This window comes from Colobus angolensis, unplaced genomic scaffold, assembly GCF_000951035.1.
Source record: "Colobus angolensis palliatus isolate OR3802 unplaced genomic scaffold, Cang.pa_1.0 Scaffold7, whole genome shotgun sequence".
NCBI classification, from domain to species: domain Eukaryota; kingdom Metazoa; phylum Chordata; class Mammalia; order Primates; family Cercopithecidae; genus Colobus; species Colobus angolensis.
Genome location: NW_012120709.1, coordinates 13,172,881 through 13,191,494, shown reverse-complemented (window position 1 = coordinate 13,191,494; position 18,614 = coordinate 13,172,881). Strand labels below are relative to the sequence as shown.

Sequence of the window (18,614 nt, the reverse complement as noted above, 5' to 3'; positions counted from 1 at the left end):
AATATTTAGAGGTGGAGTATTTTGGAGTTAAGTAAGTTTAGATGAGGTCTTGAATGTGGAGTCGTCAATGATGGAATTAGAATCATTATAAGAAGAAGAGACTTGAGCTTGCTTTCTCTCCTTTTTGTGAGGATGCAGTAAGAAGGCAGCCACCTGTAAGCTAGGAAGAGAGCCCTCACCTGGGAAGTGAATTGGTTGGCATCTTGATCTTGGACTTTCCAGCCTCCAGAACTATGAGAAATAAATTCCTGTTGTTTAAGCCACCCAGTCTATGGTATTTTGGTATAGCAGCCTGAGCAGACTGAAATCCCAAGAGAAGGCATATCACTTCTACAGGCAGTGTGGATATTTCTTCATGATATAAGTCTCTAGTAAGTTCTCTTAGTAGATTAGTCCATGTTGCCAGGATTTCCTATTTCTAATAAGAATAAATGCTGCCACATGTTGCAAATAAAAGATTTTCATTAGCCTTATAAAGTTAATTGTGTTATTACACAGTATCTCTCTTTTGTATATCAAGAAACTGTAAAGAAGTTAAGCTGTAAGCTCAAACTGCTCATTTATTTTTGCCACTAACCATTTCAGCAGAACAGCATGAATAACTTGCTTTTAGTTTGTACATAGGCTGAGTTTACTAAAATGGAAATGGATTTTCTAGGCAGGACCACTATCTCACTTATCTCACAGGATAGCCTTAATACAATGTGCAAATCTCACTGAATTGAGGTGTTTCTATTACCTTTTTTAAACAAACATTTAGTTAATGCTTTTATGTAACAGAAATCCTGTACTTCTCCCACTATTTATCATTTAATAACAGTGATTTCAAAAGTGAAAATTTCTGAAAGCAAAAATGAAACTAATAGAATTCACATTTACTGAATCCAAACTGTGTTCCAGTCTCAGTGTTAAGTGCTTAAATTGTGATATTTCACTTATTTTCCAGAACAATCCTGTGGAATAGGTGTTACAATGTCCCTTTTGTCTTTTTAAATTTTTTATTTCAATGTTTGTGGGTATATAGTAGGTGTATGTATTTATGGAGTATGTGAGATGTTTTGATACAGGCGTGCAATGTGTGATAATCACATCATGGAAAATGGGGTACCCATTCCCTCAAGTATTTACTTTTTGTGTTACAAACAATCCAGTTAGACCCTTTTAAAATGTACAATTAAATTATTATTATGATTGCTCTGTTGTGCTATCAAATACTAAGTGTCCCTTTTGAAGATGAGTTTACTAAGTTGCAGATGTTACTTGAATTTAGTTCTGATTTAGTTAAAAGCTCATATTTTAGAAAGCAATGGTTTAAACCATTCATATGTCAGATAGCTAGTGTTTCCAATTACCTAGATGCAGAACCAGGAAAAAAAAATTGTTCTGGCACTTATATACTATAGGTTAGTGCAAAAGTAATTGTGGGTTTTGCCATTACTTTTAATACATAAAATGAAATATTTATTTATTTATAAATTGGTATGATCTCTCCAGAAACTTTGACAAATTACCAGAGTTCATCTTTTTAAAATGAAAACAATAGTGTGTCACAGGACTCTTCTGAGGCTGAAAAGAACCATCAGCCAAAGGTCCTTATGACAAACATGAGGCCCTCAATGTAGTAATTAGAGGATGAGCATGACTTTGTAAATTGCAGTTTGAATTCTAGCCTAGAGGTAAAAATATAACTAGGTTTCCTTTTTTAAGGTATTCAACAAATGTGCACTATTTTTGAATATGTGTTGAATATCATAAACACTTGTTCTCTTTGGCTCCTGGAGGTTAAGAGGATCTTTGTACAAAAGTTAAAAGGATAATTTCAGCACAGAAGATCCCTATGAAAATCCATGTTCCTAACAGTGAAATAGACTGGCTGAAGCATATGCTCTGATCACAGGAGTGATACACCACAACCTTTTGATGGGGCAGGTGGGAACAGCTCTCAGTAGGTCCCCTGATTCTATGAGATTCTCAGATTCTAAATTCTTAGTGTTGGAGCTGTATGTAGTTTGCTAGGAAAATGTTTTCAAACTGCAAATCAATGCTGCTGCCTCCCTATTAATAAGTAAAAACCCATGGCAAGTTTTAAATGATTTGTGTTTATTTTTGCAAACATCTTTCAAAGTAGAAAGGTGAGAATTTAACTCTGTCATCTTAAATTTGGGTTAAAATGGATATAAATGAGTTTTGATGCATTTTTCAAGCTTTGAAATGGGTAACATGGCTTTCAAGTTGGAAAAATATAAGAAATCACTTGAAGCAAAATCCCTGTGAGACTGCTGATCTAGCTGTATGTGTTGGGGTGGAGGGCGTGCACATGTACATGCATATGTGCATATGTGTTGGAGTCTATGAAAGCTGTCTATTAAGATAATGCTGTTCTTAAGATTGTCCAAAGCATTTTTTAATGTTATATTTTCCTATGATAGTCAAAGTTTAATATTGGATAGCTTTTTTATGCTGTCATCAAAGGGCAACTTTGTGCCTCTCTCTTTTTCCCTTACCAAATTCCATAATTAGTGTCACTGCCTCATATCCAATGGGGCATGTTTCAGTCCTCTGCTTAATATAAGGTCCTTTGACCATCAGAGAGAGCCCAGATGAGGACTGTTGTAGTTGCCTATGACAGTGCAATGGCAGCTAAATGTAGGGGAAAGGGTATTGAAGATAAAGTCTGAAAACCTGATTTTAATTATATCTTTGTCACCTAATTGAGTAAGTCACATAACTTCTCTGTGTTCAGCTTCTGCATCTATAAAATGGGAGCAGTATTAGAGGTCTCACGTATTTGTTGCAGTTGACACAAAAAACTTGTTCAGCAAATGATTATTGTTTGGAATTTGTCTATTCATAATTCAAAATCATGATATTTATGTGGAAAATTGTTGTAAATTGATAAACAGTAGCAGCAATTGACTCCATCTGGAGTTCTTCATATGAAAGAAGACCAAGATCAGAGAGAATGTCTTGAGGAATTTGCTATGAAAGAAGGGACAGGGACTGATACTGGCTGAATGTTTAATATGTGCCAGGTACCATGCTAAATTTTTAATGTATGTTTATTCATTAATTTCATTTTCAATAATTATTGATCACATACTGTGTTTAAGGACTAATCTAGGCATTGGGTAATAACACTATTGAGATATTTATTTTATTCGATTTGGATTTTATGTATTTGTTTATCCAGCTATTTTGAGTTATATTAATAATTAAATAAAACTGTATAAATTTAAGGTTTACAATATGACAGTTTGATATATGTATAGATTGTGCAATGATGATCACAATCAAATTAATATATAGTTGATCTATTATCAGACATAATTATCCTGTGTGTGTGTGTGTGTGTATAGTGAGGACACTTTGAGATCTACTCTCTTAGCAGAAATACAGCATTATTAAATATAGTCGGCATGCTATATGGTAGATCCCCAGAACGTAGTCACCTTATAACTGAAAAATTCTGCCATTTGACTAACATCTTCCCATTTCTTCCACCCTCACCCCTTGGCAACCACCATTCTACTCTCTATTCATATGAGAAACACAGAGAGTTATTTAGATTCTACTTATAAGTGAGATCATACAGTATTTGTCTTTCTGTGTCTGGCTTATTTCACTTAGCATAATGTCCTCTGGATTCACCCACAAATGGCAGGATTTTGTTCTTTATTATGGCTGAATAATATTTCATTACATATATCTGTGTATGTGTATGTATGTGTGTGTGTGTGTCACATTTTCTTTATTCATTCATCTGTTGATAGACACAGGTTGATTTCACATCTTGGCTATTTTGAATAATGCCACAGTGAACATGGAAGTGCAGGTATCTCTTCAATATCCTGATTTCATTTCCTTCGGATATGTATCCAGAAGGGCAGTTGATGAAAATTATAGTTTTGCTTTTAATATTTTAGGAACCTCCATTGTGTTTCCATAAGAGCTGTACCGATTTACACCCTCCAAAACTGTGTACAGATGTTCCCTTTTCTCCATACCCTCATCGGCATTTGTTATCTCAGATTTTTGATAATCATCATTCTAACAGGTGTGAGGTGATATCTCATTGTGGCTTTAATTTGCACTTCCCTTATGATTACTAATTTTGAGCCCTTTCATATACCTGTTGGTCATTTTTGTGTATATTCATTAAACTGTTTATTCAGGTCCTTTGTTTATTTTTTAATTGGGCTGTTTGGTGTTTTTACTACCACGTTGTATGAGTTCTTTGAATATTTTGGATATTAACCCCTCACCAGACATGTGGTTTGCAAATATTTTCTCCCCTTCTGTAGGTTGCCTTTTTCATTATGTTGATTCCTTTTTTTTGCTATGCAGAATATTTTTAGTTTGATGTAATCCCACTTGCTTATTTTTGCTTTTGGTGACTGTGTTGGTGTATCCAAAAAACTCATCGCTAAGGCCAGTGTCACAGAGCTTTGTCCTTATGTTTTTAGCTAAGACTTTTACAGTTTTGGGACTTACATTTGCGTCTTTATTACATTTTGAGTTGATTTTTCTGTATGTCATAAGAGAAGGATCTAATTTCATTTCCCCAACCCAATCTAGCTTCCCAACCAATTTATTGAAGAGAAAATTCTTTCATTGTGTTTTCTTGGTGTCCTTGTAAAAGATTGTGTAGATTTAGTTCTGGGATTTCATTCTGTGTCATTGGTTTATGTGTCTGTTTTTATGCCAACACCATCCCATTTTCATTACGATTGCATAACGATTAGCTCGAAATCAGTAAATCTGATGGCTCCAGCTTTGTTCTTCATTCTCAAGATTATTTTGGATGTTGCAGTTATATATGAATTTTAGGATTATTTTTACTATTTCTGTGAAAAATGTCATTGGAATTTTGATAGGGATTGCATAGAATCTGTGGTCACTTTGGGTTTTATGAACATTTTTACAATATTATTTTTTCCATTCCATGAACAGGTATTCTTCCACTGGTGTGTCTTCTTTAATTGCTTTAATCAGTATATTACAGTTTTCAATGTACAGATCATTCACATCCTTGATTAAGTAGTTTATTCTTTTTATTGCTACTTTAAGTGGGATTATTAATTTCTTTTTCAATACTGTGTTGAATAGGATAGGCAAGAGAGGGCATCCTTGTCTTGTGCTGGTTTTCAAGAATGCTTCCAGCTTTTGCCCATTGGTTATGATGTTGGCTTTGGGCTTGTCATTTGTGGTGCTTATTATTTTGAGGTATGTTCCTTCAATATCTATTTTATTGGGAGTTTTTAACATGAATGGATATTGAATTTTATTGAAAGCATTTTTCTGCATCTATTGAGATAATCATGTGGTTTTTGTCTTCAGTTCTGTTTCTGTGATGAATCACATTTATTGATTTGCGTATATTGAATCAATCTTGAAACCCAGGGATAATGCCTACTTGATGATAGTGGGTAATATATATATGTATTTTTCCTGAGATGGAGTCTCACTCTGTTGCCCAGGCTGGAGTACAATGGTGCGATCTCAGCTCACTCCAACCTCTGCCTCCTGGGTTCAAGTAATTGTTCTGATTCAGCCGCCCGAGTAGCTGGGATTACATGCGCCTGCCACCGCGCCTGGCTAATTTTTGTATTTTTAGTAGAGATGGGGTTTCACTATGTTGGCCAAGCTGGTCTCGAACTCCTGACCTCGTGATCTGTCTGCCTTGGCCTCTCAAAGTGCTGGGATTACAGACGTGAGCCACTGCGCCTGACTGATAGTGGGTAAGCTTTTTGATTTGTTGCTGGATTCAGTTTGCCAGTGTTTTGTTGAGGATTTTTGCCTCAGTGTTCATCAAGGATGCTGGCCCTAAGTTTTTTTCTTTTTTTGTTGTATCTATGCCAGGTTTTGGTATCAGGATGCTGCTGCCCTTACGGAATGAGTTAGGGAGGAGTCCCTCCTCAATTTTTTGGAATAGTTTTAGTAGGAGTGGTATGATACATTTCATACAGCTCTTCTGGTATGAAATATAAATGAGTTCAGTATAAGATATATAAAAAACAAATTTTATTGGTGTTCTGAAGGAATCAAATATATTATTCTACTGAGGACTGGAGATACTTTCAGAAAAGATATGGCATGAAAGGTGGACTTGGAAGCATGTGACAAATTTGACTTCTGGAAGAGGGACTAGGGGAGGCTTTTTTGTAAATCTATATTCTGAGAAAATAAAAGATGGTAATTCCGTAGCTATATAAAAATTGTAGGATTTATGGGTTAAGATGGTCTCCTTTAAAACATGAATTATTGAGGGGTGGATCAAGGTGGCACAACAGAAGTTTCCACTGATTGTCTCCTTCACAGGGACACCAGATTCAGCAACCATCTGCATGTGTGCGTGCACACACACACGCAAATAGCTTCGTAAGACCCAAAATCAGGTGAATACTCACAGTATCTGATTTAAACTTCATATCGCTGAAAGAGACACTGAAGAGTGCAGGAAAGACAGTCCTCAATTGTTGACATTATACCTTCCCAATTCCCCCTGTGGTAGCTGCAAAGCATGGAAAAATTTGTGTACTTGAGACTGCAGTGATTGTGAGACTTTGCATTGAACTCAGTGCTGTCCTGTCACAGCAGAAAGCAAAACCAGGCTGAACTCAGCTGACACCCTTACACAGAGGGAGCATTTAGACCAGCACTAGGCAGAGGGGAATCACGCATGCCAGCGGTCAGAACTTGAGTTCTGCCAAACCTTGCCACCATGGACTAAAGTGCTCTGGGGTCTTAAACAGATTTGAAAGTCAGTCCAGGCCACAAGTACTGCAAGTTTTAGTGCTGAGCTGGGCCTGGAGCCAGTGGACTTGTGGGAGACACAACTTATTGAGATACCAACTTGGGCAGCTAAGGGAATGCTTGCAGCACCCCTCCCTCAGCCCCAGGCAGTGCAACTTACATCTCCAAAAGAGACTTCTTCCTTTCGCTTAAGGAGAAGAGAGGTAAAAGTAAAGAGGGCTTTGTCTTGCATTTAGGATATCAGCTCAGCCACAGCAGGATAGGGCACTGGTCAGAGTCATGAGGCCCCCATTCCAGGCACTAGTTCCCAGACATTTCTAGACACACTGTGCGCCACAAGGGAGCCTATTGTATTGAAGGGAAGGATCCAGTCCTAGCTGGACCCATCACCTAAAGAGCCCTTGGGCCCTGAATAACCACCAGCGGTACCCAGCTACTATTCTGTGGGCCTTGAGCAAGACTCTAAGATGCACTGGCTTCAAGTGAGACTCAACAATCCCCGTTGTGGAGGCTATAGTGAGTGACTTCATCTGGTTGAGAAAAGCAGAGGGGAAAGTAAAAAGGCCTTTGTCTTACACCTTAAGTACCAGCTCAGCCCCAGTGAGGTAGAACAAGTAGGCCATTGATTCAAGGCTTGTTCTTGAATAGCATTTCTGGACCTGCCATGGGCCAGAGGGAAGCCCACTGCCCTGAAGGATAAGTCCCAGGCCTGGCAGCATTCACACAAGCTGACTGAAGAGCGCTTGGGCCTTAAGTGAACAGCAGCAGTAGCCTGTGCAATGTCCCTGTGGGCCTGTGTTGGTGGCCACAGGGTGAGGCTCCTCTGCCTGTGGAAAGGGGAGGGAGGAGTAGGAAGGTGTCTCATGGTTTCAGGGCCATCTCAACCACACTAGAATAGAAAACCCAGGTAGACTTCCAAATTTTTTAATTCCAATCCTTAGCTCTCAGATGGCATCTCTGGACTCCCTGGGCCTTGGGGTAACTCACTGCAATGAAGCAAAGGACACAGGCCTGGCTAACATTGCCACCTGCTGCCGTTAGAGCCCAAGGGCCTTAAGAAAACAAAGGCAGTAGCCAGGTAGTGGTTACAGCAGGTCTTGAGCAAGACCCAGTGTTGTATTGGCTTTAGGTCTGACCCAGCACTGTCCCAGTGTTGGTGGCCACAGGGTTGTTTGTGTCCCTCTATCCCAAGCCCTGGGTGGCTCAGCACAGACAGAGAGACTCCCATTGTTTGAGAGGAAGTAAGGAAAGAGAAAAAAGAGTCTCTGCCTGGTAATCCAGATAATGATTCTGGGTCTTATCCAAGACCACCAAGGTGGTGCCTCTATGAGTGTGCAAAAACCACAGCATTACTGGGCTTGGGTGAACCCTAATGCAGAGCTAATGCACGTGGTGTTAGATCTAGGGCTTATATCACAACACCCAAGTCCTTTCAAATACCTGGAAAGCCTTCCCAAGAAGGACAAGTACAAACAAGCCCAAACTGTGAAGATGGCAATAAATTCTGAATTCATGCACAGACACAGGTGAACATGTACTAGCATCAAGATCATCCAGGAAAACGTGACTTCACCAAATGAACTAAATAAAACACCAGAGACTAATCCTGGAGAAACAGAAATATGTGACCTTTCAGAGAACTGAAAATTCCTGTTTTGAGGAAACTAAGAAAACTAAGATAACACAGAGAAGAATTCAGAATTCTATCAGGTACATTTAACAAAGAAATTGAAATAATTAAAAAACCTCAAGCAGAAATTCTAAAGTTGAAAAATGCAGTTGACATACTGAAGAATGCATTAGTCTCTTTAATAGCAGAATTGATCAAGCAGAAGAAAGAACTAGTGAGCTTGAAGACAAGCTATTTGAAAATACACAGTCAGAGGAATAAAATTAAATACCTGGGAATGAACTTGACCAAATAAGTGGAAGATCTCTACAATGAAAGGTATACAACATTGATTCAAGGAATTGAAGAAGACATAAAAAATGGAAATATATTTCATGTTCATGGATTGGAAGAATCAATATTGTTAAAATGTCTATACTACCCAAAGCAAACTACAGATTCAGTGCAATTCCTGTCAAAATACCAATGACATTCTTCACAGAAATATAAAACATAACCTTAAAATATATACGGAATCACAAAAGACCCAGAATAGCTAAAACTATACAGCAAAAAGAACAAAACTGGAGGAATCACATTACCTGACTTCAAATTACAATACAGAGCTATAGTAACCAAAATAACGTGGTACTGGCATAAAGACAGACACATTGACCAGTGGAACAGAACAGAGAACCCATAATATAGCCATATATCTACAGTTAACTCATTTTTGACAAAGGTGCCAAGAACATACATTTGGGAAAGGACAGTCTCTTCAATAAATGATGCTGGGAAAACTGGATATGCATATGCAGAAGAAAGAAACTAGACTACTATGTCTTACCATATAGAAAAATCAAATTAAAATGGATTAAAGACTTAAATCTAAGACTTCAAACGATGAAACCACTAAAAGAAAACATCAGGGAAACTCTTCAGGACATTGGAGTGGGCAAAGATTTCTTGAGTAACATCCACAAGCACAGGGAATGAAAGTGAAAACGGACAAATGGGATCACATCAAGTTAAAAATCTTCTGCACAGCAAAGGAAACAATTAACAAAGTGAAGAGATAACCCACAGAATTGGAGAAAATATTTGCAAACAACCCATCTAACAAGAGATTAATAACCAGAATATATAAGGAGCTCAAACAACTCAATAGGAAAAAAAAATCTAATAATCTGATTTTAAAATGGACAGAAGGTCTGAGTAGATACTTCTCACAAGAAGAGAAATGGCAAACAGGTATATGAAAAAGTGCTTAATATCTTTGATCATCAGAGAAATGCAAATCAAAAGTACAATACAATAGCATCTCACCTCAGTTAAAGTGGCTTTTATCCCAAGAGACAGGCAATAATAAATAGTGGAGAAAATATGGAGCAAAGGGAACCCTTGTACATTGTTGGTGGGAATGTAGATTAGTACAACCAATATGGAGAACAGTTGGTAGGTTCCTCAGAAAACTAAAAATAGAGCTAACCTACAACCCAGCAATCCTACTCCTAGGTATATGTCCAAAAGAAGGGAAATAAGTATATGGAAGAGATACCTGCACTCCCATGTTTATTGCAGTACCATTCACAGTAGCCAAGATTTGGAAGAAACCTAAGTGTCCATTAACAGATAAATGAATAAAGAAAATGTGGTATATACACACAATGGGGTACTATTCAGCCATAAAAAGAATGAGATCCTGTCATTTGCAATAAGATGGATGGACCTGGAAGTCATTATTAATTGAAACAAGCCAGGCACAGAAAGACAAACTTCCTTCTTTCTCTCTCTGTCTTTCCTTCCTTCCCTCCCACCCTTCCTTCCCTCCCTCCCTTTTTCTTTCTTTCTCTCTCTCTCTCCTTCTCTCTCCCTTTCTATCTCCCTTTCTCTTTCTTCTTTCTTGCTGATTTTATGCAAAGGGCTGGCATTCTGATTGTTCTTTTTTCAGGCTTAATCCTTATTTTAATAAAGTTTTCAAGCAGAAAAAAAAAGACAAACTTCCCACATTCTCACTTGTGGAAGCTAAAATATAAAAAACTGAATTCATGGAGAGAGACAGCAGAAGGGTGGTTACTAGACACTGGGGAGGGTAGTAGGGTCGACATAGGAAAGTTGGGATGGTTAATGGGCACAAAAAAAGAGAAAGAATGAATAAGACCTAGTATTTGTTGGCACAACAGGATGACTGTAGTAAAAAAAATTTTAATTGTACATTTAAAAATAACAGGATAATTATATATATTATATACGTAATATATACTGTATACCCACAATTAAAAATAAAAAAGAAACCACCACACAAAAAATACTAAAAACTGAATTCTTATTTTCACTTGATATGCTAAATTGGGTCACAGGATTTACTTTTGTGACATCAATTAACATTATTTAGCACTCCTTATGTGTTTATTCAAAATATAGCAGACATTCGCCATTCTCTGGGGATATATTTAAAGTTCTTGTATCAGAAATCCTTGAAAAATAATAGACTCAATATTATTTTATAAAGAGTGAGTGGATGAAGTCTAGGTGGAGCAATAACTTTGAATAGTAATATGGTGGTGGGAGGTACAGAAAGTTTGCAAAGAAGATTGAGTTATCCATTTTGATTGGGACATGGAGTAAATTACAGTGGTTGAGGTGGATGAACCTGGGAAACTGGAGCCCTGTTGTTGAAGATCTTACAGGACTATCAGAAAGAAATTTAGAATTGCCCACATCTAACAATGATTTAGAATGAAATTTTGACTGGATATTTTAATGTATTTCTCTTTCCTAACATGCTTCAGTATTCAGTATCCTTTATGATAAACAACCTGGGAGGTAGAATCAGTATTTTCCACACGATGGAGATTCCTGTGCAGGAACCGGAAGGCACATTGAAAGACCTACTGAGAGTTTTATCAGGAGGAGAGCTTTCTGTGATAGGCAGTCATCTGGAATCCATTTTCCTTCATTTGGGAGTAGTTCCCAGGCCAAATCACTGTTCTATTTATATCCATGACCTCCTTTTCAACACTGTACCAGCTGAGCACTGTAGAGACATCCTTAAAAGCAGCCGTATTTGGGTCAAAAATCTCAACTAAAATGAGTGTAAGTAGACAGATTTTTTTTTTCTTTTTAAGAAAGAATGAAGAGGGTCTTTTTTAAAGTAGCCTTGTCAGTAAATCCTTAAACTTGTTTCCATTTGAATTGCTAAATCATTACGTACAATGAGCTTGGGTGTGTTTAATTGAGCCCACCAAACTTTCTTTGGATCATTGAATGCCTACTGTGCTAGATTCTCAGCATGTGTGTTGTGTATGCGTGTGCGTGTGCACATTTGGACTGGTCGTTGTAGTCTGCACTTTCAACAAACAAGGAAATATCTGGAAAAGTTTATTACCCCTATGGATAGAGTGGAATACAAAGGAGTACATGGGAATAGCTGGGATCAGGTTAGAAGTGCTTTTCTCCTTTCTGAAAGCCACTGCTCTTTAAAAAAAAAAAAAAAAAAGGTGAATATTATACTATTTTTAACTCACTTCATATACAGAAGTCTTCAGACTTTGGGAATCACATAAAACAACTGAAGCTTGTGAATGCAGATAGCTGGCCCTTATATCCATATTTTGATTCAGTAAATCCAAGTGGAGCCTAGAAATCTTATTTTTAACAAATACCTTCTAGGTGATTCTTATGCAGGTTGTCCTGAATTTTGCAACTGAAAACTTGCTTAAGGGCCAGTTCTGACCCTAAAATGTAGAAACTGGATGCAATTTAAAGCATTTAATAGAACTCTTATGGGCATCCTGATACTATACTCAGGTCCAGGGATATAAAGTTAAGTAAATATATAGTAGGCAGAGAGGAGTATAAACACACACACAGATTAACATGATACATCCTGTGAGAGTGATAGAAATTTGTCCATCATCAGGTATGGTTGTAAGAAAGTTACAGATCCCTCCTTGCCAAACAAAAAGGAAGAAAATTACGGATCCAGAAATCAGGAAAGAAAACTTGAAAATACTGAGGGTGGAGTCCTGAGATAGACTTTGCCTAGTTTGCAGTTTTGTTTGGGATGTGTCCTAAAAAAGTCATGTACTCAGTAAAGTGGAAATGGTTTTTCTTCTCCTTTTGCATCTTCTCCTTTAAAAGTAATATGTGCATCCAGGAGCCTTTCAGGGGCCTTTAGAAAGAGTAAATAAGCCTAGTTTCAATCCATCCTCTCTGTTAGGGTCTCTGAGAATCAGGCTTTGAATTTAAAGCTGTACTGGAGAAAAAAGCTATCCACATCTAAAAATGATGGTGGGCTTTAGGAGCAGATGACCTGTTATTTCCCTGAGCCTATGCAAGGATGGGTACCTGTGTACACAGATTCTTCTCTCTGAAGTGCCACTGTAGGTTAATGACAGTACCCACAGAGGACTTTTAGTTCTTCATATGACAGATAGTAATGTCCATAGAAAGTTCGAGGTATTATGAGGTTACTTTAATGACTCTTTATCACACCTCAGTTCTGTAGATATTACCCATGACTTCACATGGGGAACAAGTACGGAGCTCCAGCCTCTACAACGTTAATTTCATTAATATGCAAAAATTATTGCTAGAATATTAACCTTTAGCATCATAAAATAAGATCCTATAATGCAGATCTTCATATTGAATGACTACAAGATTACTTACAGAAACTCAAAAGAACATCTTAATAACTTTCCTTTTTGGTAATCACATTTATAGGGAAGGATAAAATTAAAATGTGGAGGTAGATTCACAATATAATGTCTGATTAAAATGCATATGCTTATGCCCAGCTGCCAAAGAGGTAGAGGCTGTTTCTTTGTTCCCTCTGGGAGGTGGAGCCTCTTCTTCCTCATTGTTTATCTCTTGTTCTAGGACCAGGGGCACTCCCTCCTCTAGAGCTAGAAGCCAGAAGAATGGCAATTTTCAGGTCACCCCACCCCGCCAGTCATTGCCTGTGATGACTTAGTTTTCTACTGGCACCACTGGTCTTGGTGAGCATCCTGCTTTCAGGAAGGAGTGCCCTCTCAACCCCCATAAATATTGGGAGAATAACCTACAGGGTTGTGACTGGGACTGGGACTGGGACTCAGGCAATAGCTGGTAGGGTGAGTTTGCTAAAAAAGTGATAACTGAGGAGTGTGCCATTTTCTCAATAGCAGCAGGAGAAATGAGGAAAGCAGAGGAGGTGGTGGGTGAAAAGAAGGTGGAGAGGTGCTGGTGGAGGAAGAAATGTAGGTTGAAGAAGAGTTGATGAAGTGATATCCATGTAGAGAAGAGAGGAAATGATGAAGGAAAAATAAAGTGACAGAGATAAAGGAGGAGGCAAAGCCCTGGCCTCTGAATGCCAAGGACTTTCTGAAGGCTGCAGCTGGAGACAGTACATGCACAGGCTAACAGGGCCTTCCTCCAGCTGGAGCCCAAGTTTGGGTGGATACGGTGACACTGAAATGAGACCACAGATTCATGAAAGAAAATAGACTCACCTTCTGAGATGCCACCTTTTGAAACCACCCCCACCCAAAGGTCATGCATAGGGGCTAAGATGCAGATTTGCTGAGGGCCATCCCAATTAAGAGGTAAAAAGAGTTCAGACATCTAAGGACATGCTACATGTTCAAATTCCTTTTCTGAACAAACCTCTACTTCAGAAACAAGGTAATCATTAAACAATATGGGGTCAGATCCTCTGGAGAAGTGGCATTTCCTTTCACTCCAGTCACATGGCAAGGATCCCATGCCCCAGTCCTGTAGGAGGAGGATATCAACTGTAGGTTCTTCACCTGGTCCTCAGACTACAGCCTTCCAGAACCTGATAAGATTGCTGTTATTTTTAAAGGGATCTCTAGCCCAACTCCTGAAATACCAACTGTTATGTGGAGGAAAAGCCAGGTTACCTTCAGCAGGGCAGCCATGGAGATACTCAGGCTGTTCTGGTATCAGTGTAACTAACTCCTACTTTTGGAAGTTGCCCCTGCTCCAGATCATCTGCCATCTATTGTTGGACCTGTGCTTGGCCAACAGTGATATCTGTGTGCTGACCTCCTTGCATCTTGGTTCTGGACTTTTAGTGCTCCCAACTTCAAGAATGTGGCTTCTAGGAACATGCCCATCACTTTGTCTAAGCCAGGAAAATGATGAAAACTGCATTCTTTCATCTACATGGCTTGAACCCTTGTCTGTGTCAGGGCCTTCCTGTCTCTTTTTGATGTGGATCTTTATGAGTTATCTTCAAAGACGGTCAGTGTATCTTAAAGAACTGCAACCTCAGGAGCAACGAAAGACTGGGTTCAAGGCTGGTGGCAAGCTGCTTATCTTCGAGTATGTCCAGTGAGTATTCCATGGACCTGACACCTTTGCTTGACCACAATCACACAGATTTTCATCTTTGGTTAGGAGTTCATTGCAGCCACCCTATTAAGTATCTGGCAAAACAGGGACATAAACAGTGGCAAGTTGCTGTGTATGTCTGAAGTGAAGGACAAAAAGTAGAGAGCCTCTTAATCTACCCCAAGACCATAGTTTTTCCTACTCTTATGTTACTAGTAAGTATCCATGAAGGCTTGGGCCATAGTTTTGTGTGTGTGTGTTTCCTGGCCAGCCTTTTGGATATTCTTATGCAGACTGCCACTGACCTCATTGTTCAGTTTCTAGTCACCAAGGACCTCCACAACTGCTGTGGACTTAGGCTCTTGGCCAACCATCGGAGAGGCCATCTACTACGCCCCATCCTCCCTGTCACCCAGGAACCACACCAAATGTCAGCTGATTGGGCTGGCAGGTATGGCCCAGTTCTCTCAGCAAGGGAAATATGGCATCCTTTCTAAGAACCAAGCATTCTTGGTGACAGCCAATAAGACCATGAAGAATATGGGACATTTACCAGTCCCCTTTCACCCACCTGAGCATGATGAGATGTCCAGGTGCTCTGTGAGATACTAGGAGGGAAAAGAAGGTGTTTCTCATCTTTAAAGTTTATCTATATCTGTCTGCCTACATCTCATTCCAATATCTCTTCTCTCCCTGTCTCTTTTTAAGGAACTAGAGCCCCCTGGAACACAAAATGGCTGGAAAGCAGACTTTCTAATTTGCTGCTTCTCTTGATTGTATCCAGGGAAGATTGTTCAGTAATGTAGATTACCAGAGCTCTCTGACCCTCTGCTCTTATGCCCCATAGAAAATTCAAAGAGGGACAGATCTAGGACTGTGGGATTGAAGGACTGAGGTGGTCACAAGTCCCATGGAACAGGGATGGTTAATTGCCTAATTGTGTACATTGTTCTTTTGGCTAATCTTATGCTCAATACCGACCCCCGACCCCCACTCCTTTCTTCCATCTGTGCACAAAACTCCAAGAAATTCCCAGATATTTCTTGAGTATTAACCTAGAAGGTTAGGAGAAAAATGTTATGGGAATGAAATTCTATTAGTAACTAAAAGAAATTCTTTTAAATGATCTAAAACTAAAATAAACAAACTAGGTAAATGGGATGGACGCAGGGGCTCATGCCTGTAATCCCAGCACTTTGAGAGGCTAAGGTGGGCAAATATCTTGAGTCCAGGAGTTCGAGACTAGCCTGGGCAACATGGCGAAACCCTGTCTCTAAGAAAATTAAAAAAAAAAAAAAATAGCCAGGCATGGTGACATGTGCCTGTAGTCCCAGCTACATGGGAGGCTGAGGTGGGAGGATTGCTTGACCCCGGGATGGAGAGGTTGCAGAGAGCCCAGATCATGCCACTGTACTCCAGTCTGGGTGGCAGAGTGAGACCCTGTCTTAAAAATCAAACAAAAAGCAAGGTGAATGCATAGCTCTAATATATTTATTTATACCACCTTTATTTCTGGAATAATGTAAGGATTTTTATTCTAAAGTTTTGAGAAAATATAAACTGAGATAGGCAAATTCTTTAAAGTTGTATAAAAGCAGCTATAGTAATATGTAAGGGAGCAGTTGTATATATTTTTAGTACTTAAGCCTCCTCTTCTATGTTTAGAAAATAATGTAAGTTTTTTCAGACATTTGTATAAGCATTATCTTTTCCCCATCTCCATGCTTAGTTTAGCCATCTTTATTCTTATCCAGTGCCATTCACGAACAGGTGGGAGATGGTGAAAACAAATGAAATGCACTATTTTAAACTATGTCTGTTGTATTTAAAACTATATAAAAACACTGAGGCAATTATAAAGGAATTCAGAACAAAGTCAACTTTTTGGACAGGTTTTTTTTTTTTTTTTTTTTTTTTTTAGTCTGTATACAATGCCCCTTTGTTTCATTTTGGTTTAGCTCAAGGAAATAAACTCAGGAGCAATGGAATTGATACATGTCACTTTCACTTTTCCTGCTCCTCATGAAGCAAAACCCACTAATTACTTTGAAGGAATCCGCTAACACTTCCACATATATTTAATTTTGCTAAACTTGTATAGAGCTGCCTTAGAGGAAGGAAGAAAAGAGAAAAAATGGAGCATTCCTGGAAAGCTGCATTAAGACAGTTGTGTTTCTGCCAGTATTCTTCAGGGGCTGAATATATCTGGAAAGAAAAAAAAATCACAAAGATATATTAGACTTTACTTAATGTATATGCCAATTACTTAACCTTTCCAGACATTTTGATATTAGAGAATGTGTGATTATTTTTTCACTCATGTCTTCATTAATGCTATTTACTAAATATTTCTGACTCTTCTGTGCACAAGGTAGTTTGCCATTTCCCATTCTCTATATGTTAAGCATAGCCATGTAACTTACTGTGGTCAATAAATTATGAAAAGAAGATATATATGTCACATCTGGGAGGAAGCTTTAAGAGCTCCTGTACAATTAGTCAGAACCTCTTTTCCTCTGCAGCCTTGATCTCCTGGGTTCTAGTGATCCCAAGTAGCTGGGACTATAGGTAAGGGCCACCTTACCTGGATAATTTTAATTTTTTTTTTTGTAGAGATTGAGGTCTCACTATGTTGCCCAGGCTGGTCTTGAACTCCGGGACTCAAGCAGCCCTCCTGCCTTGATCTCCCAAAATGTTGGGATTCCAGGTGTCAGCCACCACGCCTAGTCTTAAAGTTTTATACAATCATGTATGAATTGTAATATGAATTTGTTATATTTACATTGTGCCCATATTTATTTTGTACTTCATTCATTTATATATTATATCAGTTGGTAACATATTGGTCTAACTTTTTAAGGAGAAAATGCAACATATAACTAATCTCTGTGTATTCTTGTGCAAATTCTAGAAATACACATTTAATGGAATTCAATGCATCTTTTTCTGAAAAGATAATTGAGATGTTGATGAGGATGACGATGATGATGATAGACATTTCAGGAAGTGATTGTGCTCTAGGAACTTGCATGTTCAGAGCGACTGCAAAGCATTTTGATTTGTGCAGGCAATTTACTGACTATATGTTCTGGTATCTGAAAACCAGAAATAAATATGAAAGGGTGGAATAATATGAGGATTAGCAAAGAACATTGTCTTATTAGGGGAAAAATGGTAAATAGCCACATTTTAGATGTTTATTCTTTGATGGGTGTCTTCCTCAGTGAGAATTATTTCCAGGAAGTATATTTTAGTCTTTGGAATAAAACCTTTGCCAACTCATATTGCATTGTCTTTCTATTCTTACAGTATAATTTTATTTTCATTTTTCTGGCATCAGAAAACAGATCTTAAAGTGAAATTTTTGAATATAATGATAGCTCTGGGGGTATTTGAATCAGTTTTGATGCATATTTCCTGATGATCAAGTGATAAGTTTTGCAGTGTTGGTCCCATGAGCTTCTTAAGTGTTCTCATAATATTCCCTAAATTAGTGCTCATATAATTTCATGCAGTATATCTTTTTAATATTGTAGTGTTGGAATGCTTTTACATGGAAATTTAATTTTTGATATTAAAAATAATAGAATATTTTATAATTGTTGGTATATTTATGCTGGAAGCATCTCCATCACTGATGCATTTTCCTATACAGATCTACATAGCACACAGATCTAGGTGGCGCTTATAAAATGAATGACGAAAATAAGCCAAGAGTGAAAATTACTTACTGTAATTATGGTTAGCATGGTTGACTTATTTATTCATTTAGCAAATATTCAATAAATATTATTTAATAAATAGCTATATTATAGACATTATGCTAAGTTCTATGAATTCAGAGATGAAAAAAACATAGTCCCATTTCTTTTTTTTTTTTTTCCTCTGTCTGGAATGCCTTTCTTCCCACATT

At 38.1% G+C, this 18,614-nt stretch overlaps 1 protein-coding gene across 1 annotated transcript in view; it reads left to right on the top strand.

Annotated features, from left to right (window-relative positions):
* The window catches only part of GUCY1A2 (guanylate cyclase 1, soluble, alpha 2), a gene marked incomplete at its 5' end in the record, with an annotated part of 327,669 nt that overhangs the window by 216,557 nt on the left and 92,498 nt on the right, over positions 1-18,614 (top strand). The window lies entirely within an intron of this gene.